Source organism: Canis lupus, chromosome 35, assembly GCF_011100685.1.
Source record: "Canis lupus familiaris isolate Mischka breed German Shepherd chromosome 35, alternate assembly UU_Cfam_GSD_1.0, whole genome shotgun sequence".
NCBI classification, from domain to species: Eukaryota; Metazoa; Chordata; class Mammalia; order Carnivora; family Canidae; genus Canis; species Canis lupus.
Window position 1 is genome coordinate 3206730 of NC_049256.1, and position 23198 is coordinate 3229927.

A 23198-nucleotide genomic window follows, 5' to 3' on the forward strand; every position below is an offset into this window, starting at 1 on the left:
AGGCTATTTAATGACATCAATTTCAACTCCAAATTCTCAGGAAAGAAAAATCTTATTGATATAGTTTAGCTATGAAGCTAAATATATACATATATATCCTATATATATATATATACACATATTGAGAGAGAGGGAGAGGGAGGAGATATGTACATACCTCTATATAGGATATGTACATATAGGACACCTATTATATATATATATGTTTATATATAGATCATATATCTATATATATATTTATATCTATCCTAGGCCAGCATTTCCTTGACCCTATAGGCAGTATAGTATACTGATTGGAGCATTTACTGTTCATATGACTCTGATCAAGTCACTTACCTCCCTGTATTTTACTTTCTTTGTCTATAAAATCGTGCAATTAAAATGCATATCACATAAAATTGCTATGAATATTAAATAAGAGGATATATATAAGAAATTAGTAATAGTCTAAGCATAGAATATGCTAAAATAAAATGTTATTTATGACTACTACTCTATGATTATTTTGAGTCAATTGTTTGGCAATTGCCTGAACACATTTTCTCAAGGAAACATTATATATGGTTGTTGGTTTCCCAGTTCTATCAAGTCAAAGCTTTAAAACTCAAATACCCTCAGGTCCCACCAGCCCATTAAAAATGTTACTTCATTAAATCAAAATTTTATCTAGCTCAGTGCCCCACCTGTGTAACTGTGTAATGATATAGTCCCAATACATTCTCTTTAAATTCTCCTCCAGTTTATTTTTTCAGAAGATTCCAGATATTTCAAATGTACTCACCAGCATCCCTCTCCTGCTTGTTGGCTCAAGTTCCTGATGTGATGTTGTACACTGTGAATCTATCTGTGGCCATAAGAAAGAACCTTGTCATTAGACTGCTATGTATACAAACTCTCATGGAGAACACTTCTGCTTTATCAAGGATGACATCTGTCTCTGTCCCTACATTGCCAATGTTCACCCCATCCCAGGTGCAAAATGGCTCTGATATCACCTCAGTGTTTACTGCTTCAGAGCCACACAGGTTTTCGCACATGCATGGATAGAATGCATATAATGATTATGGTACAGGCTTCAGAATCAGATTGTCCAGTTAAACTCCTTTCCATCATAGACTAGCTGTGTGACTGCTGGTAAGTTATTTAATTTCCTTGAGGCTCGATAAGGAAACTTGTTATATCACACACCAATAGGTCTAGTTGCAAGCCAACTCCAGAGCTGGTTAATTCTACAGCTCAATGATCTTGTCAAGGGCCCAATTGTCTTTCAATTTTTGGTTCTGCCATCTTTGTTGTGTTCTTATCGAGTTGTAGTTTATCCTACACAGGAAAGATAACAGCCAATAGAAAGAAAAGAATTGTTTCATCTTTGTGTGTTTCCCTTTAAGAATTGATGAAATCTTTCCTAGAAATCCCTCTGCAGATTTCCATTTACTATACATTGGCCAGAATTGTATCAAAGCCCATGCTTAAATCATAACTTGGACCAATGTTGGTTTTCTCCACGGAGCTAGGGCCTAGCTCCTTACAAGCACAGGGAATGTGGGAAAACCAAGCCAGATCAGACTTTCAGTGAGGAAGAAGAGGAGGACCAACTTCTGGGTGGAAACCAACAATATCTGCTAGTCTGTATAACACCATTAAATATTACACCAGGCAGAAACAGGTCAGAAATGTAACCTTTAAAGTATTTTATGTAATTGTATTGGGTGGTGTGTCATAAGGCTTTAAGAAGTTGATGTGTGCATTAAGAAGGGATTTTTATTAGGTGGATGTTAGAGATGGAGAGAGAGGCCAGGGGACAGTGTGTCTAAAGGCACAGAGACTTAAGACATAAAAGCACGTCCAGGGAATTACAAATATTAGCATGCCTGTAGTAAATAATGCAAGCAGAGAGCAGAGGTAAATTAGGATAGAGAGGTAGGCAAGGGGTGGATCACTCTGCTAAGGAGTCTGGACTTCATCCTACAGGAATGAGAGTGCCATGATGGGTATTTTAGAAAAATCACACTGCTGGACATGTGGAAGAGGAGTGAGTCTGAAGGATGAGTGGTCAGTGAGGAAGCCCTCCCAAAAGATCAGGAAGGAAAATGCGGATAAAGTATGAGGGTAAAGAGGAGTGGACAGTTGAGGGATATCTAATAGGTATAATCAATAGAATTTAATGACCAATGAAGTTAGAATGGCCTAGATCTGCCTGATATGGGAAGCAGAGTTTTCTAAAAAAAATAAAATAAAATAAAATAAAATAAAATAAAATAAAATAAAATAATGGGATTTTATTTTAACTCTATTTTTATTCTAATAGGGTGGACTAAAAGCATTTGTTTGAACTTGTGCTCCAGTGAAAGATTACATCAAGACTGGCAGAGTCGACCTTAACACAATGGGCTTTGGGACAAAACCCTTGACAAAATTATGAAGTTTAACTTCCAACGTCTTTAATGTCCTCTTTCTGTTTTGTGACATTCTCAAAATATAACCAGCCAATTACTATTTTTTGAGCATTTATTCTGTGCCATATTATAAAACAGAATTTACCATACAATGCCAGTATCTCAACTCAGGAGATGTGGTACAGTGTCTGCAAAGATGGTGGCCCAGAATTCCTCCTGCCTCTGATTGTACATGCCATTTCTCCCAACAAGAGTTGGAATCCATTTCCTGTCCTCTGGAATAATAACTTGTAATGACCAATAAAATGTAGCAAAAAAGACACATGAGTTCTGGAGCCTAGACCTTCAGAGGCCTTGCTTTCTTGGATTTCTGAGCTATTGTGTTAAGAAGCTGACAGATCTGCTGGAGAGACCACATAGAGAGACAAAGTCCCAGCCAGCACCAAGTTGTCCCACCAGAGGTACTAACCATGGAGGTGAGACTAATTTGGATCTTCCCACTCAGTCAATTCTCCAGATGACTGATACTTATGTGTAACCCCAGGTGAGACCAACGGAAGTACTCTCCAGCTTAGCCAGGACCATGTTGTAGAATTGTAGGTAAATAAGTAGTTATTATTTAAAGCTACTAAATTTTGGGGTGGTTTATTATACAGTGATAAATAACTGATAAATAAAGTAAAGAAATTAATTTTAAATATAGCAAAGCTAGGATCTTAAGGACTAAATACAGATCTGGTCACTTTTTTTTCCTTAAGAGAATCAGAAAGAGGGCCATATCTATATAAATGAATCGGTCCATTAGCTAGCATTAATCTATTTATTGCCATGTGGAATGGTTGTTACATAGACCACAAAGTAGAAGGCATAGAGCCTGAAATTTAGTAGAAGAAAGCATATTCATACAAGAAGACAGCACACTGTATAATAATTTGTGATAGTGAAATCTAAGCATTGCGACAAGTCAGTGTGGTATATATCTCAGGCGGATACCCCACAGTGTTTCAAGTACATAGTCAGGGATGACACAAACCTATTAGAAAGCTGAGGGATGAGCCTCCTGGGTCTTACTACTTTTTTTTCAGATTTTATTTATTTATTCATGAGAGACACACAGACAGAGGCAGAGATCTAGGCAGAGGGAGAAGCAGGCTCCACACAGGGAGCCTGATGTAGGACTTGATCCCAGGACTGTGGGATCACACCCTGAGCCAAAGGCAGATGCTCAACTGCTGAGCCACCCAGGTGTCCTGTCTTACTTAAAAGAAAAAAAAGATTTATTTGTGTATTTTTAGAGAGAGAGAGGAGGAGAGGCAGAAGGAGAGGGAAAGGGAGAGAGAGAAACCTAAGCAGACTCCCTGCTGAGCACAGATACCCAAATTGGGGTTTGATCTTACAACCCAGAGATCGTGACCTGAGCCTAAATCAAGAGTCAGACACTCAACCAACTGAGCCACTCAGGCACTCCTGGGTCTTATTTATTTAAACCATGCAAGAGTCAGGTCTATTTGGCCTGTGCCATCTTTTGTAAGTGAAACTGTGGTGGACACTGATTCCCACAGAAATGACTAAGATACATGGTTTGGAAAGTCTTTGCCATTTTTTCCTGGCAAGTTTCTTCTACATATGAGTTTATCTGAAATTAATGATTCTTATAAGGAATTTTAAGCTTGAAGAAGGTAAATCCACAAATAACCTGTAGTTAGACTCAGTTCCAGAGAACATGCCAAGGAGCATGAACAAATGTATCTCATCAAACAGAGCCTCTACCTGATTTCAAAATATAAAGCTACAATTATTACAGTAATCAAGACAGTGTAAAATGAATGTGAGGATTCACATGGATCAATAAAACAGAATAGAAAGTCAAGATAAAAAAGCTCATATTTTTGGGCAAAGTTGCCAAAGTAGTTCAATGATGGAAGGATAATTTTTCAACAAATATTGCTGGGACAACTAGATATGCATATGCCAAAAAATGAAAATTCAACCCTTACCTCACACCATATACAAAAATCAACTCAAAATGGAATATTGACCTAAATGTAAAAGTTAACATTTTGAAACTTCTAGGAAAAAAACACAAGAAGAAATCTTTTTTTTTTAAACATTTTATTTATTTATTCATGAGAGACATGGAGAGAGGCAGAGACATAGGCAGAGGGAGAAGCAGGTTCCCTGCAGGGGGCCCAATGCAGGACTTGATCCCTAGACCAAGATCACGCCCTGAGCCAAAGGCAGCCACTCAAGTGCTGAGCCACTCAGGCATCCCTAAACATAGGAGGAAATCTTTGTAAACTTGAGGTGTGTAGGCAAAGACTACTTAAATATGACACCAAAATTATAATGGCAATTTATTTCATATATTAGAATTTGTACAAATTAATAACTTTTGCCTTTCAAAAGATACCATTAAAAAATGAAAATATAATCCACAGACTGGGAGAATATATATATATATTTACATTATATTATATATTATATATTATATTTATATATATTTACATATATTATATATAATATATATAATTTCTATATAATAGAAAACTTCTATTTAGAATATATATAGAATTCTTACAACTCAGTTACAAGACACCAAACAATCTAATTTTAAAATAGGTAAAATATTTCATTACATATTTTACCAAAAAAGAAATATAAGTAGTTAACAAACCTATGAAAAGACCTGCAAGCCCACTAAAATGTCTATACTTTAAAAAAAGGAGAGCCAATACCATGGATCCATAATAAAACTTAAATGAATCTCAAAAACTTATGCTAAGTGAAAGAAAAATCCAGACAGAGTGATACTATTGATATCAAATGTCTATAAATGGTAATTCTATAGAGTCAGAAAGATTACCCATCATCTAGGGCCGGGGTGGGAGCCAGCACTGACTGTAGATGAGCACAAGGGAACTCTTTGGAGTGATGGAAACATTCCAAAACTGGATTATAATGACAGCTGCATAACTTTATAACTTTATAAAAATAAGGCAAAACAAAACATTGAATTGTGCACTTGCAATGGGTAAATCTTAAGATATGTAAATTACATTTCAAAAATCCTATCTTTTAGCTAGGAAAAAATAATGATATAAAGAAAAAAAAAAGAAACTCTGAACAACAGGTACATGAAATTTCATGAGATAGGCCATGTGAAAAATACACTATGAAGTTTTGAGCCAGATGTGAACTATGGCAATAATAATGACAATGATATGAGATGTTGTAATTGCAGAAAATAAATTTTTAAATGTATCAATTTAAGGTGAATTTAGTGACCAGAAGAATCTACATTAGACATAAAGAGGATATTAAAAGCTTTTTAGAACTTCTCTCTAGGATCATCCAAAATGGAGCCTCTTACAGCTTACCCTTTAAGACGTTCAGGGTCAAAAGCAAAGGTATTTGCAGTTTTACTGTCTATGGTTCTATGCACAGTAATGCTATTTCTTCTACAACTAAAATTCCTAAAACCTAAAATCAACAGCTTTTATACCTTTGAAGTGAAAGATGCAAAAGGAAGAACAGTTTCTCTGGAAAAGTTTAAAGGCAAAGTTACACTAGTTGTAAACGTGGCCAGTGACTGCCAACTCAGAGACAGAAATTACTTAGCAGTGCAGGAACTGCACAAGGAGTTTGGACCATTCCACTTCAGCGTCCTGGCCTTCCCATGCAATCAGTTCGGAGAATCGGAGCCCTTCCCAAGCAAGGAAGTGGTGTCTTTTGCAAGAAATAACTATGGAGCGACATTCCCCATCTTCCACAAGATTAAGATCCTAGGATCTGAAGCGGACCCTGCATTTAGATTTCTTGTTGATTCTTCAAAGAAGGAACCAAGGTGGAATTTTTGGAAGTATCTGGTCAACCCTGAGGAACAAGTTGTGAAGTCTTGGAGGCCAGAGGAACCCATTGAAGTCATCAGGCCTGAGATAGCAGCGCTGGTTACACAAATGATCCTAAGAAAGAAAGACGACCTATGAACATGGCAGTGAGTCATTCGAATGCAATAATTGGAATATAGACATGTTTGTAGGGGGCTATGGTCTCATCTAAACAATTCTGACAATTAAATGTGGCACTGAAGGATGGGGTGTTTTGTTTGCTTTTAGGATACCGTGCCAATGAGCGGTAATGAATGTCCCCAGGACGGAGATGTTACCTAAAGCAAAAATAAAGAGTGGCTAAAGAATCAAAATGAAATATATTAAATATTTCATTTGACCATACTAAATAATTCATAATATAGAGTCACCAATGTGCTTCAATTTCCTGTTGTCCACCTTGACATTTTCTAGGATCATACTTGATGGAAATGCCAACACACTAGACCACTGTTTGAATTCAAGCCACTGTATGTGACTGAAATTTCAGGAATAACTAACTGTAAAAGGCTATTTTTATGCAATAAAATACAAAATAAACATTGAAAAATAAAAAAATAAAAAATAAAAGCTTTTTAAAGCTATAATGTTGTTAAATACTATACAGTTTTTTAAAAAATATCTGCATCACCCTCTAGTGCCATCTTGAAATCGTTTTAACTTCATCTTGACTTCTCAGATTCCAGAGAGAGTGAAAGAAGTGAGAGCCAACCAAGTTTTCCTGCTTCCTGGTTTTTAAGAGTCCTTCAGCCAACCTCAGAAAGCAGATGAGTTCAAATATGTTGCTTTCTCCTCCTCTTCACATTATTTCCATTTCCGAGATTTCTGTGTTACTACTGTATTTGGTGTGTTTTTTATGCTTGTTAGTCATTTTCATTGCCTGCTCAGCTAGTCTGGGGTCCAGTCTAGTTGCAGAGGAACCTTATGAAGTTCCTCAAGTTGGTGGGCATTCAGGAAAGCAGGAAGATGTAGTGCAGGGCAAGGAAAAGGGAGGAAGCTGGCAGGGAAATTCCCAAACCCAACTCCCAGCCCTTTTTCTGGGGTCTAGCTACTATCTTTTCCTGAGAAATTTATTTTTTTACCTAGATTTTTCTCCTCAATCATCCTACTTAGAGACATTCAAGGATGACTCACAGAGGGCCTTCAAGTTGAATCCTTCACCTCCTCTCAAATGGAACAAGCATCTAAGGGAAAGAAAAAAATTATTAGTGCCCATATATCACTTTTAAAATGAAATAGAAGACTGTATGCTTCCAACTATATAACATTCTGGAAAAGGCAAAACTATGTAGATAGTAAAAAAATCAGTGGTCGCTAGGGTTGAGGGAGGGTGGGATAAATAGCTGGAGCATAGAGGACTTCCAGGGCAATGAAACTACCCTGTACAATATTATAATGAAGGACACATGTTATGATGCATTTATCCAAACCCACCAAATACAATGCCAAGGATGAACTCTAATGTGAACTGTGGACTCTGGGTGATCATGATATGTCAACATAGGTTCATTAATTATATCTAATGTACCGCATGGTAGGGGATGTTGATAGTGGGGATGCTGTATATAGGCAGGGTGAAGGGAATATAGGAAATTTCTGTACTTTCTTCTCAATTTTGTTGTGGGCAAAAATGAGCATCAGTACTCTAAAACTACTATTAAACTACTCTGAAAAATAAAGTACATTAAAAACTTTTTTAATAAGAGGAAAAAGCAGAATTGATGGGTGGAATAAATACCAAAATCCCAATGTTGTCATTTTGCTCCTGAATGGTGGTCACCAGAATTGTATGAGGTCATTCTCCTGATCTCAGCTGCAAGAGCAGGTGCTTAATGATGGTAGCCATTGTTGCTATTATTTGTGATTAGTCTTCACTGACTTCTTTGCTTATTGCATACATCAGCCTACTCCACAGATCCATGGGGCAACCTCGAACCTGTACATCATCTTTAGAATTCAAGAAATTTCTAGACCCACAAGTAGCATGCCATTGGTACATTTCTTCCCTAACATCCATGCCCGGAACTCTTCCTGGCTCCCCAAATAGACCTTCCATTCTCCCTGCTAGTTAAACTAGCAGAAGCCAAAATAAGTACAGATACTCTGGAACAATGGAGTTAAGACAGTTACTGACAAGAAAATGGTAAATAATTGTATTTTGCTTTCTTGTTTGTGCATGAAATACCATATGACAATGTAAATTCTGGAGAATAGAATTTAGGTTTTGGTCTCCCTGTATTTTTATCAAGACTCCATTGCAAGCAGGTCACCAAGTCTATCCGCTTCCTTGCCTGGGAGAAGTCTGCATCACAAGGCTGAATGATGTTTCCTGAAGACAACTTCTCTTCTTGCCTTTGTGTAAACTCACTCTTGATGGTCAATTCAAAGAATCACAGGAGTGCCCAGCAATTAAAAAAGAAAGAAAGAAAGAAAGAAAGAAAGAAAGAAAGAAAGAAAGAAAGAAAGAAAGAAAAAGAAGAAGAAGAAGAAGAAGAAGAAACTACAAGAGCCAATCCACAGAGTGCAGCAGCTACCTAGCACCAACCAGCCAACTAGGGATCATCAGGAAAGAAGACAATGCAGGATGCCCAGCTGTCCCTTCACCTAGCTCCTGGTTCATGGTTTACCTTTTACTGTAGTTTTAATTAAAACAAGAGCTAAGTTCCATGTAAGACAACCAAACATGTTAGTGAACTGCACCCAGTCCCAGAGTTCAGTTTGTAACCTCTGGCCTAGGGTCTGGGGAGAGAATCCCCAACACCAAAAAGGGTCCAGATTCTCTACTTGGCCCTGCTTCGGGATAGTAGCAGGCCCTTCTGGAATGGCTACATGATACACCTTAGGACGCTTGATACTCCCAGTGCTTGGAGATATTCCCATGTTTTGATGACAATGAGGCCACTGGACTCCCAGAACCCATGTCTCGTGCTGGCCAGAATGTCTCTCTGATGCTTTGGGGTCTGTAAAATCCTGTCACCTGTGCCAAAGCCTTACTGGTAGTCCCATTAATGACTGAGATGATTTTTCCACCAGCTAAGCAGATTAAGGGCCTAAGGTCATGTTTCATTCCATTTGAAAAGAATAAATAAAAATGACACTTTAGTAGCTCCATTTATATTGTTATTTATAATATTTGTTACAAAAATAAAGCTCCTGATAGATATTCCAGATCTTGTACTGTTCTACACCCCTGGTCTGAACCCATTCTCATCTCCACTCCCTAGGGGTGGGACAGGGTGGTATAAGAGGCAGGGAGGGCAGAAGGATATTTTTTTCATTCATTATACTGTAATAAGGTCTTCATGAAGCTTATAGCTTAATGATTTGTTTTCTGGGTCACCCCAGTATGTTCCTAAGTCACTACTAGAACTGCGATAAAGAGCATTCTTTATTACAAAGTGTATTAGTTATTAGGGCTGCTATAACAAAGTACCACAGATTGGATGGTTTAAACAGAAGACATTTATTGTCTCACAGTTCTGGAGGCTAGAAGTTTGAGATCAACGTGTTGACAGAGTTGGTTTCTACTGAGGCCTCTCTCCTTGGCTTATGCATGAACATCTTCTCCTTGTGCCTTTCCTCTGTGTATCTGTGTCCTAATCTTATCTTTTAAGGGCACCAGTCATATTGGGCTAGGGTCCACCCTAAAGACTCAATGTATCTTAATTACCGCTATAAAGATCCTCTCTCAAATACAGTCACATCTGAAGTACTGGGGGCTGAGACTTCAGCAAATGGAAGGGGTGGAGCAGGGACACAATTTAGCTCATAACACAAAGAAAGGGCTCACGTTATCCGGGATGCCTAAAGTCTGTCACCCCACATAAATACAAATCTAATCATATAAAAAATCCATACCAGCTAAGTCTTTCAAATTTTAGGCTTCTGAACTTACTCCACAGACTTCTACACGATGGAGGAACCTCTTCAGAACTTACGGCATATTCAAAACTAAACTCTAGTTTTCCCAGTGAAATTTTTATAGTTCTAAGGCTGATCTTATCAAAAGGCTTTGTCAGCACAAAGCTCTCTGGATTTACATACAGGACTCTTGAGAAAGCCACATGGTGTCAAGGAGAAGCTGGACTGGAGCCTTCTCTTTTGGTAACCAGATTGATATATAATACCCTTTATAGTCTTGTTTTGCAGCTTAAATTGTATATTCCCCAAGTCCCTGGCTGAATAAATAAATTCAGTTAGAGGTGGGGGTGTCCAACTTTGAATAACACTGGCTCTAGTCTGTGAAATTCTATATGGCTTTGTCTGGAACCTAGACCAGTTGTTCTTGCCTGGCAATAATGGTTTGATTCTCACATTAAACTTATTAGTTTGATAAAAGGCCAAAAAGTGCAGACTTAAGAATCTGAAATGACCCATTTTCTAAGCAAGGCCCTGGCAAAGCCAACTGTCTGTAGGAGATGGGAAAGGGCCTTGGATTCTATTTTTTGTGCTCCCCAAGGAACAAACATTTCTTTCATGTATACTTTGGTGTGGAAATGAGTACTTACCTATCATCGATACTTGAGCATGAACATTTTATAGGGAACATCCTCCCAGGTATTCTCAAATTTTGGTGCTATTCCAAGTCAAGGAGAAAATCACTGACACAGATGAGGAATGTAGCCTTTCTTCCATGGCCTGCATGTAGGGGACCCACCACCACATCAGTCCAGAGAACAAGCCCTTTTGAAGCAAAATCTTAATAAAGACAGAACTTATTCCACCAAGAGGCATTGGGGGCACCTGGGTGGCTCACTGGTTGAGTGTCTGCCTTTAGCCCAGGGAGTGATCCTGGGGACCCGGGATCGAGTCCCACATCGGGCTCCCTGCAGGAGCCTGCTTCTCCCTCTGCCTGTTCCTCTGCCTCTCTCTCTCTGTGTGTGTCTCTCATGAATAAACAAATAAAGTCTTTAAGAAAATTAATTAAATAAATAATAAGCCACCACGAGGCATTGTAAAAGCAGAGCCTGAGGCAGAGTCTCCAGGAAACCGGGAAGGATGTCTTTCCTGTGACCTGCAGGCCTGAGCCTCCTCTGGGTCCTACTAATGCATTTCTAGGAATTAAGGTGGAACCTTGAGGAAAGGACAGAAAATCTGCTTAAGCCAAAAGCCAGGATTGAGAAAGTGTCTTCTGTTTGAGGTTGAACAATGCCTTGTGAGGGCTCATGTGGTCAAGCACAAAGAGGCCCATGTCTCCTGGCCTGTTTGCCTGGACCCTGGCTCCAGCCTGTCAGACAGCTGCAGTTTGAGGGAAGGGACAGAAAGCAGTGGAGTGCAGGGTAAGAGGGCAAAGACTGGGGTGAGGAATCTTCACCCTACCACCTCCCCAGAGCCTTCCAGCCAGGGACTATTTCCCTTTCATGTCCCTCCCTTCCTTGGGATTAGCCAAAGCCTCCACCCACTGGCAACTTTAGAATCCTCTAGACCTGAACTCAAATCCTAACTCTGCCATTTACTAGCTGTGGGATCTTGGACAACATGCAATATATTCACTTTCTTCATCTTTAAAACTGGACTCATTAAAACTTCCTCCTAGCGTTGTTGTATAGATTACACAAAGTACAGAAAGAGCCTGGGGCCTGGAATTCTTATTATTGTACTTCCTGAGGCTGCAGGTACAGCTCCTCATGCGATAAGCTCATTGGAAAAGAAAAGCAAATGCCTTGAAGAGCAAAGTCATCTTGCCTCTCCTGGCTGGCCTCAAGAACCTGGCCCACCTGAGGACATTGCCCTGATGGCCATGCCTCAGAACAGGGTGCCCGGAGGCCCTCTTGCCTCCTTCCCAGTGCATCTTGAGAAATCTTCCATGGCCACTGACCTCTGTCTAAACACAGGAGACATGAATGAGGAGCACTTGGGCAAAAGGAGAGAGAAAAACCTCTTCCTGCACCACGCCTGCATCCCAGAGAGGAGGGTTGGGGTTCTAAATGTGGTGGCCCCAGAATTGGAGATCCTTCATTTATTTTGTGGAAACTCAACCAATGCCAATAGGATACTAACTTGTTCTACAGATGAATAGCTTTCCAAAGGGATGTTCTGGAAGCTGAGGGGGATCAGAGCAAGTATCCTCAAAATATGCCACTTTGGCATGTGAACTATTTGGGGCTGAAGGCAATCAAGAAACTCTGGACTCAGGAAACACTTTTTGTCCCTCTCTTAACTGCCTAGAAAAATCAAATTGGGGTTCTTTCCAAGAATTATAATTATTATCAGAGATAAATTTTATCTGACTGACCCATCTGTATGGCAGGTCCAACGTCTAATTATCAATCATCTCTTATTGTCCTGTGAACTGTCCCCCAGCCCTGTGAAACCTCAGTCCCCTATCCCATTCCTTAGTTCAGAATAAAATATATATTTCATTTTACCTTTCTGTCTTGGAACTTCTCATCTATGTGGAGTTCTTTTACATAAAAAATTAAATTTGATTTTGTCCTGTTAATCTGTCTTGCGTCAATTTAATTCTTAGACCAACCAGAAGAAACTTTGAAATGTAGAGAAAAATTTTTCCTTCCCAACATAAACCTAGGAAAAGAGTTTAATCTTGAATTGGTCCTCATCTCCCAGTCTGTGAGCTCCTTCAAGACAGAGATTATGAGATACTAACAGCTGTAGCCATAAAATCTCGTAGAATCTCGTAGTGTCTGGTACATAGTAACCACAGTAATGGTAATGGTGGAAAAAATGTTGAGTAAATACATAAATACATACAAACAAACATGACTTCCAGCTTATTGGATCCCATTTCTCTCAGTAATATTGGTAACCTTGACACCTTCTGGCAGGTTGATTAACACCAAAACCTTATTTTCTCATAAAATGGAACTAAAACATGCCTTAATGAAGATTGACTTCAGAATTCAATCTACAAGAACTACGTTTTTCACACAAGAACCTCACCCTACTTGTGGGTCAATTCATTGGGCTGGGACCAGGATTATTTTGTAGCAATGTAGAGGTAGAAAATAAATAGACGTAACGGAAAATAGAATTGAGAATATCAGAGTAGGAGGAAAAGAGAGGAAAAGCAAGAATTGCTTTGTGAAACTTTTGTGTCAGTTATGTATTTAGGTGGATACTGGCTCGCTCGGAATATAAAATGTATTTCCTAGTATACATTGTGGTACAAGATGTGTAAAAGCCACTGGAGCAAAGCAGGTTCACCAGGCAGCTCTGAAAGACGATGGAATAGGTGACACGCATTGATTAGGACGGCCCAGTGTCACCCCTGGAGCAGCAGTGCAGCTTTGCCCGGGTCTGTGGAGCGGCTATGGTTGTGTTGCAACACCCTCTGGGATGCGTTTACTTTATCACATTGCAAAGCTTTTGCCTAGAGAACAAGCTTCTGATGAAAAGCCCAGACCCACGCAAGCCTGACATTTGTTATTTGAAAGTAAAGAAATCACAATTAGCACTAAATTGATCTCTTCTCAAGGGATGCATAAACACATGCTCCAGAACATTTTAGAAGGAATTGCAGGCAAGGCCTGTAGTTACCCTGTAAAGTTTTCGATTCAAAGGCTTATTTTAGGAAGAGAAAAGCTGAGGCTCAGAATTATAGAATCATGAACTCTTGGACTAAGAAAGTACCTTAGAAGTCAACTGATGATCCCAATACATGAGGCTCTTTGCCAGGTCACTTCCAGAGAGGGGGATTCTTGTTTCCTGTCAGGAAAACCCCTTCTGTTCTGACCAGCTCTAGCTGTTCAAATGTTATCCTTTTTGTCACCTTATTATTTTATTTAGTTAATTGTATATTTATTTATTTACTTATTTACTCAAATGTAATTAACATACAGTATTATTAGTTAAAGTATACAATATAATGACTCAACAATCCTATACATTACTCAGTGATCATCAGGGTAAGTGTATTCTTTTCATTTTGTTTTTTGTTTTTTTGTTCTTTTTTTTGCATATGCATTTTAATTTTTTTCCAAGTTTTTATTTAAATTCCAGTTAGGTAACATACAGTGTAATATTAGTTTCAGGTGTAGAATTTAGTGATTCAACACTTACATATAACACCTGGTGCTCATCACAAGTGTATTCCTGAACACCCATCCTATTTAACCCATCTCCATCCCTCACCCTAACCTCCCCTTTGGTAACCATTGTTCTCTACAGTTAAGAGTCTGTTCCTTGGGGCATCTGGCTGGCTCAACTGAGCATACAGCTCTTGATCTCAGAGTTATGTGTATGAACCCCACATTGGGTATAGAGAACACTTAAAAATATAGTCTTAAAAAAATCTGTTTCTTGGTTTTCCACCCCACCCACCTTATTCATCTATTTTGTTTCTTAAATTCCACATATGGATGAAATCATATGGTATTTGTTTCTTTCTGATGGGATAAGTGTACACTTAATCCCCTTCACCTGTTTCACCCATCCCTCCACCCACATGCCCTCTGGCAATCACTAGTTCGTTCTCTATATTTAAGAGTCTGATTTGTCTCTTTCTTTCTTTGTTTATTTGTTTATTGAATTCCACATATGAGTGAAATCAGATAGTGTTTGTTTCTCGGACTGACTTATTTCATTTAGAATTATACCTTTTAGGTCCATCCATGTTTCGCAAATGGTAAAATCTACTCCTTTTTATAGCTGAGTAATATTGTGTGTGTACCTGTAGATAGATGATAGATAGATAGATGATAGATAGATAGATAGATAGATAAATATATATAGATATATACACACAGCTATATCTTCATCCATTTGTCTATGGATGGACACTTGAGTTGCTTCCGTATCTTGACTATTATAATAATGCTGCAATTAACATAAGGGTGCATATAACTTTTTGAATTAGTGTTTTTGTCTTCTTTGAGTGACTATCTAGTAGTGTAATTGCTGGATCATATGGTAATTTTATTTTTAATTCTTTGAGGAAACTCTGTGCTGTTTTCTACAGTGGCTGCGCCAGCTTGCATTTCTAACAACAGTGCACAAGGGTTCCTTTTTCTCCACATCCTTACCAATACTTGTTATTTCTTGTATGTGTTTTTTTATTTTAGCCATTGTAGTTTTAGTTTGCATTTCTCTGACAATGATGTTGAGTATCTTTTCATGTTGCTCATCTGAATGTCTGTTGGTCTTCTTTGGATAAATGTCTATTCAGGTCCACTGCCTATTTTCCAATCATATTGGTTTTTTTTGGGGGGGGGGGGCGGGGGGGGTTGAGTTGCATAAGTCCTTTATATATTTTGGGTCTTAACTCCTTATCAAATACATCATTTGTAAATATCTTCTCCCATTCAGTAGGTTGTCTTTTTGTTTTGTTGATGGTTTCCTTCCCTATGCAAAAATTTTTTGTTTTGGCATAGTCCTAATAGTTTAATCTTATTTTGTTTCCCTTGCCAAAGGAGACATATTTAGAAAAATGTCTCTACAGCTGATGTCGAAGACACTACTGCCTATGTTTTCTTCTAGAAATATTATGGTTTCAGGTCTCACATTTAGGTCTTTAATCCACTTTAAATTTTTTTATGTATTGTATAATAAAGCGGTCCATTTTCATTCTTTTGCATGCAGCTGATCAATTTTTCCAACATCATTTGTGGAAAAGACTATCCTTTTCCTTTCTTTTTTCTTGCCTCCTTTATTATAGATTGACTATAAAAGTGTAGGTTTATTTCTGGACTCTCTATTTTGTTCCATTTATCTCTGTGTCTATTTTTGTGCCAGTACCATACTACTTTGATTACTACCAGATATATCCTAAAATCTGGGATTGTGATATCTCCAGTTTTCATCTTCTTTTTCAAGACTACTTTGGCTATTTGAGGTCTTTTGTGGTGCCATACAAAGTTTAGTATTTTTTTTGTTCTAGTTTTGTGAAAAATGCTGTTGGTATTTTGATAAGGATTGCATTAAATCTTTAAATTGCTTTGAATAGTATAGACATTTTAATAATATTGATTCTTCCAATCCATGAACATAGTCCATCTTTCCATTTGTTTGCATCATCAATTTCTTTTTTTTTAAAGATTTTATTTATTTAATCATGAGAGACACAGGAGAGAGAGAGAGAGAGACACAGGCAGAGGGAGAAGCAGGCTCCATGCAGGGAGCCCGACGTGGGACTTGATCTCGGGTCTCCAGGATCACACCCTGAGCTGAAGGCAGTGCTAAACCACTGAGCCACTTGAGCTGCCTGCATCATCAATTTCTTTCATCAATGTTTTAGTTTTCAGAGTCCTGGTCTTTCACCTCTTTGGTTGTTTATTCATAGGTATTTTATTTTTTTGATGCAATTGTAAATGGAATTATTTCCTAATACTCTTTCTGCTACTTCATTAATAGTATATAGAAATGCAACACATTTAGGTATATTAATTCTGTATCTTGGGACTTTACTAAATTCATTTATCAGTTCTAGTAGTCTTTTGGTAGTCTTTAGTGTTTTCTATATACAGTATCATACCATTTGCAAATAGTGAAAGTTTTACTTCTTCCTTACCAAATAGATGCCTTATATTTCTTTTTATTGTCTAATTACTTTGGCTAAGACTTTCAGTACTTGAAAGTATTGAATAAAAGTGGTGAGAGTGGACATCCTTGTCTTGCTCCTGACCTTACAGGAAAGCTCTCAGTGTTTCATCAAATGTTCTTTTATCCGATACAAAACCATCCTTCTGTCACTTTTAACTATTGATCCTAAAAGCCAAAGAGAAAAGAATTATGCTCCTCTATAAAGTCCCTCAATTGACCAATTTTATAAAACTTACTGACAAAAATAGTTTAATAGCCAAGTAACAACTTGTACAACTCTCTAGATTTCACCCAACTCAAATCATTTTGAGGGGCTTGATTATAATTCAAGTTCTCCTTTAGCCCAGTCTATCTTTGCCATCAGTTTGATTTTATATAAAACAAAATAAATCACAAAGTCAAGTTATATGAATGTAAGGAAACCAAAAACCCTTTATCAGTATTATCAACATCTAGCCTCAGTCTCCCTTATGAAGAACTGAAATTCTGAAATCTGAGCAGAGAAGTGATTTAACAAGAGAATATAGGAAGGGGAGCTATAAGAGTGGCCCCAGACTGAAGTGGCCCCTTTCCCTTGTGGGCTCCATGTTGATTTCTACTGTAAAAACTCCCCCTGGTCTCCAGACAGGCACCACTCCTCCATTACTAACACACTGGATGCTCTGAGTATAGCTATAATGCACTGGAATTTACAGCAGGAAGGTCAGCCCCACTACATGAGAACAAAAAAGAAATAAACTTGAAGCATTGCTGTTGGCACCATGGAGTTACAGAGTTCTCAGGCCTGCCTGGGACCTTTGTCTCCAAGATAGGAGCCATGTACTTTAGCCTGTGCTAGAATCCTAAGAAAAGAAAACATTGCTTATAGCCTTGAATATTCCATTCTGGGCTTCCCATCCTAGTCCCTGACCCATTTCTCCTTTTGTCACCAGTGGGGTTTGCTCTTCGGTGACCCTTAGCAAAATAAGATCTGGGTCCTATCACACTGGGTCCTATCACACTGATAATCTCAGGATCCTAGTATCGACATAGCAACCTTGCCACTCTATGTCATTCCCATATAGAAAGCAGAAGATGGCTTTTTCCATGTTAAAAAAAAAAACAAACAAACCTGATTGAGTTCCTATGCCTACTCTGAGGAACTCTACTAGACACTCAGTTATTTTTCTAAATAGAGTAAGTTAGTAAACACCAGACACAGCAAATAATCACACCCTTCCTACTCAGAGGCCACCGCCACTCACTCAGGTGTCCCTGAAGACTAGAGACTACTCCAGCATCTCCCTCAGCCCAACTCCACTAGCCTAATGGTCATAAGATCACCCTGACTACTTATTCTGGGACTCAGTTTGATCCCCTGTGTTGCAACCCAGATATTCTAATGGTGGCAAAGACTGGCTGTCCTCTCAACAACATGTCAACCACCAAAGAACTAAAGCCATCAAGAACCAAAGAACCAAATGGTGGAGCTTGCTTAAAATATAGTTTTGGTTATTCATTCAGCCACAACACAACACAAAATACATTCTGCCACTGACTTCTGTGAAATACTTTTATAGCTTGGCAAATCACTTGTTACATGTTTCTTAGATGTAGATACTATTCCTAGAATATTAGCGTTGGAAAGATCTCAGAGGTCCTTTGATCCAATACTACCTTTTTACAAGGTGGGAACTAAAGCCTAAATGATTGGCCTATAAACTGTTCAGCTTATTACTGAAATGACAAGGGCTAATACACCCCCAGCATTGGCTTGTTGCTTAAAGATCTTTCTAATGTACTTTCCACCTAGGGCAGTTGTAAAATATGACCACAAATTCTTCATCCCCTCTTCTATCAAAAGATGAGGCCAATCAAGGGGTCAGCAGGGTTGGTTTCTCCTGAGGCCTCTGTCCTTGGCTAGTAGATGGCCATCTTCTCCCTATGTCCTCACATGGTCTTTCCTTTATGTCTGTGTCCTAATCTCCTCTTCTTATAAAGACAGCTGTCACATTGGATTAGGGTCTATCCTCATAACTCATTTAACCTAATTAACTCTTTAAAGACCCTGTCTCCAAATAAGTTCACAATCTGAGGTATTGGAGATTGAATTTCAACATACGAATTGGGGGAGGCACAATTCAACCCATACCACCTCTAAAAGTGTTCTGGTCACCAATTCCGACACAGAATCTCTTCCCTACTCCTCCAAGAATTGTATGGACACCAGCTAGGTGTGCATACAATTCAACTAGTTTCTAATAGGATCTACCCAGAGAGACAGCAACATATTCTACAGGTCAAGAGTTCAGTCCCAAAAGTCTGCTCCCCCAACTTCAGATGCCAATTGCAAGCCCAGGTTGTTCCCTGTGCTTCTGACCTACCAGCTATAGACTAGAAGTCCTGAAACCTCCCTCCTTCTGTTCAGTTCAGACACAGTCAAGCCAAGGTGTTCTCCTGTATTTTTGACCAACTGGCTATAAGTCAGAGGTTCCAATGACCATCCTGGGGTTTGATTAATTGGTTAGAGCAGCCCAATGAACTCAGGAAACCTGCTACCCACCAAATTAAAATGATATTTAAAAAATACAAATCAACAGTCAGACAAAGAGATACATAGGGCAGGATCCTGAACAAAGGAGTTTGTGTCCTCATGGAGTTTGGGGCCTGCCATGGTGGCAAATGGAAGGATTCTTTTTCCCCATCCTGGAGGCTCTATGAAGCTCATATACAACTCAGGACAAACCAGATGGAAGAAATGAACGAGGTATGGGCAGAGGGCATGGGCCTTCCATGCTCTTCCAGCACACCATTCTCTCCCCATCTTCACACGTTCACTAACCCAAAAGTTCTCCAAACTCTGTCCTTTTGGGGTTTTAAGGAGGCTTCATTTCATGGGCATGACTGATTAAATCATTAGCCTTTGATGACTGATTCAACCTCCAGCCCTCTCCCCTCCACATAAATCAGGACTGAAAATTCCAACCTTCTAGTTGTGGTTAGTTCCCCTAGCAAGCAGCCCCCATCCTTCAGTGCTTTCCAAAATCATTTCATTCACATAAACCCAATTGTTTTGGAAAGGGGCTTGTTATGAATAATAAGACACTCATTTTACTTTGATGACTCTAAAGTGATTTCAGAAACTGAGGATAAGAAGCCAAAAATTATGACAAAAGATGCTCCCATTGCTCTTACTGCTTAGGAAATTCCAAGGGTTTTAGGAGCTGTGAGCCAGGAACCATGGACAAAAACCAAAAATATATTTCTTATTATAAATCACAATATCATAACCTCCTTAAAAGGAAGAATGGTCTGTATACAATTTGCACCTCAAGCACTCAGTTCTCACTGCTCTATCTAATAGGAACGTCAACTTACTACATATTCTTGCCTAGATCACTCAACAATATGTCCTAAACTGAGGTTGAAATAATGTACATGAACTAGAGGAAAAACATCAGTTATTATTATGTGGAGTCTTTCCCTTGTACAGTGGGAAACCAGGGCCTGCCTCCTATTGTGGTAAGAATAGGTAAAGCCTTGGGACCATGTCAACGACTGGTCAAGGAAGCTGGAGTCCTTGGTCACATCTGTGCTTTGTGGCTCCAGCGCCCGTGATAAGGAAAACCAGGCCACTTTGACAGGATACTATGGGAGAGAACTGAATCTACTGGGGCTTTTTCAGGCACCAACACAAATAGCTCCCCTGTGAGTCTGGCTCCAACAATCAGGCTGTTAGGTTAGGCATGTGTCCCACCTGCTGCAAACACAGACAAACAAGACACTCAGTGTTCCATTAAGAACCCATACTTTATTCCCACTGCTCTACAAGCCCTTGTCATTAATTATGTGTGATGCTGTGCCTGGGAGTGGGGTGGGTAGCAGATTGGTATGCTAACCTTTCACCTCTCCAGAGCTTGGATTCAGGCCCCAGATCCCAACTTCACATGCAAATATGGACTTGGCAAACAGAAGCCGAGTCTGGTTTATGTAGAGCAAGGAAACCACTGGCAAGCAGCTCTCTTGGCCCAGGTTTCAGGACATAGCCCAGGCCTGGATTGCAAGGGTGTCCAGGATTAGCCATGAGGGATTCTACAGCAGCCTGCGGGAAGAGAGCCTTCCCTTGGAACAGGAATGCGGACCAGTGTTCATGTCAACAGAACTGAATTCCTCCCTTCCCCAGCTCATTTTTTTCTCTAAAAGCTCTACTTCCTCCGTCAGACCACCCCACAGCATCCTCCCTACCTGCCTGGTTGTTTTTAGTAACCAACCCTCCCTAGATGACTCCTTCACCTCTGAGCTTTCAACCATGCCTTCACCATGCTACAAAATGCTTCAAAAAGAAGCAAACTTTTGGCTCTATTCTCAGCTCCAGTTTTCATGCCATGGCCTCAGGCTCCTCCTACCATATTGTTAGTCCCTCCACGAGGGCCTGAAGACTTCTTTGTCACAGCTGTGGATTGTGCTTTACTTACTGTCAAGGACTCCACGGCTGCCTCATTCAAAGTAGGCAAGTACCTGGTTCCCAGTCTCTACTCTTCCCGAGGCCTGCATCCCCGCCAGGAATTTATTAGGCACAGAGCAGAAATACTTTGGTGTACCTGGGAGAGTTTGAGTCATAATGTGTCCCTTATAAAAAGAAAAGGATACTGGCACCAGCAAATGGACAAATAGATTTAACTCTCTTTAAAATTACTTTATTAATAAGGAAAAAGCCCAGATGTCCATTGACAAATGAATGGATAAAGAAGATGTGCTGTATGTACACACACACACACACACACACACACATACGAGAATATTAGCCATCAAAAAGAATGAAATCTTGACATTTGCAACACCATGGATGGAACTAGAGAGTATTATACTAAGTGAAATAAGTCAGTCAGAGAAAGACAAATAACTATATGATTTCATTCATGTGTGAAATTTAAGAAACAAAACAGATGAACACAGGGGAAGGGAAGGAAAAAGAAAATAAGGTGAACATTGAGAAAGAGGCAACCCATAAGAGGTGCTGAACTCTAGGAAACCAACTGAGGGTTGCTGGAGAGGGTTGGGGGGGTACCCTTTATGACGGGCATAAAGGAGGGCACTTGATGGAATGAGCACTGGGTGTTGTAGGCAACTGATGAATCACTAAGTTCTACCTTTGAAACTAACAAAAAATAAATAAAATAAAATTACTTTATTTAGCACTTTAAGGGTTTTTCTCCACCATAGGCTCTTCCTCAGAAGCAGGAAACCATCCATCAACACCAACCACCCTCAAAAGATGTGGTTGGTATCCGAGTGGTAAATAATCCAAGCAGCAGCCAATACCCGCATACTCTTGCCATCTCACATGACCCTTGCACTGCCCTGGGACTTAGGCAGTGCAGAAGTTCTCCTCATTTTATAGAAGTCAAGTGTTTGGCTACTCCACATCATCAAGCTGGATGTGAGGTAGCCAGCAGGAGGCAAGAAGGTACATAACCCAGTTTTCTTTCCCTAACCCATGCCACCAGAGGCCTGTAAGTCACATGACTCACAGCCTGCCACCTTTCTATGTGAGTCCGCCCACCCCATATACTTCCCTCCTTCCCAGAGTATTCACAATCCAATGTGACTCAGGCTTAGCAGAAAGCGGGGGTGAGCAGCAAAGGGCAGGGACGTCATCATGGCCTAGCAAGTCACCTGGACCTCAGGCTACCTGCGGTCATAGTCCATTTATCAACAGCTCCAAATGCACTCAATGTGCATTGCCTATGTGAGGGAATAACGGGGTGGGCCTATTAAGTGTTTCCTTTGCCAACTCACATAATGTTGAGCTTCCTCAGTAAAGGACCCTGAAGAAACATTGAAAGAAGGATCTTCCTTCCTGGTTCCACAATGCTTTCTTGTTAGGCTCCTGCAACACACGGAATTCCTACAACATGGGTCTGCAGCACCCTCACGGCTAGGAGCTCCTCACCAGCTCCCGTTTGTGCAGAGCACCTTGGTTGAGATGCTTCATTGTGAACAGCTTTCTCAGGCTGCTGGAGGGCAGATTTCCAGTAAGTTCTGAAGGATAGATTTCCAGGAAGTTCTGTATGTGTGGCTCTGCCATTCAGGGAACCACGTCCAAGACCTTTCCAACAAGGTCTAGCCCTCCGGTCAGGGACTCGGAGCCCTTTCACAGGTGTTCCACCTCAGCCCCAGGGGTGGTGGCCACTCTTCAGAAATCCACTATGTCTTCATTCTTTAGAATTCACTTCTAACTAGCTAATTCCTCATGACTCCAATCCTTTGTTATGGTTAATAATTCTTTATATTAAATTTTCCCGTTCAAATTCCTAAGTTCAAGAACATTAGGTTCTTGTCTCCTCATCAGATCCTGGCTGATACATTGCCTACGCAGCTATCATTTGTCCGCTGAAAAACAGCCTTGGCTTTCTAGATCCAGAGGAGGCAAACCAAG

The 23198-nt window shown here is 39.6% G+C and overlaps 1 pseudogene; it reads left to right on the forward strand.

Moving 5' to 3' along the window:
* On the forward strand, nt 5747–6834 carry LOC606843 (glutathione peroxidase 8 (putative) pseudogene; annotated as a pseudogene).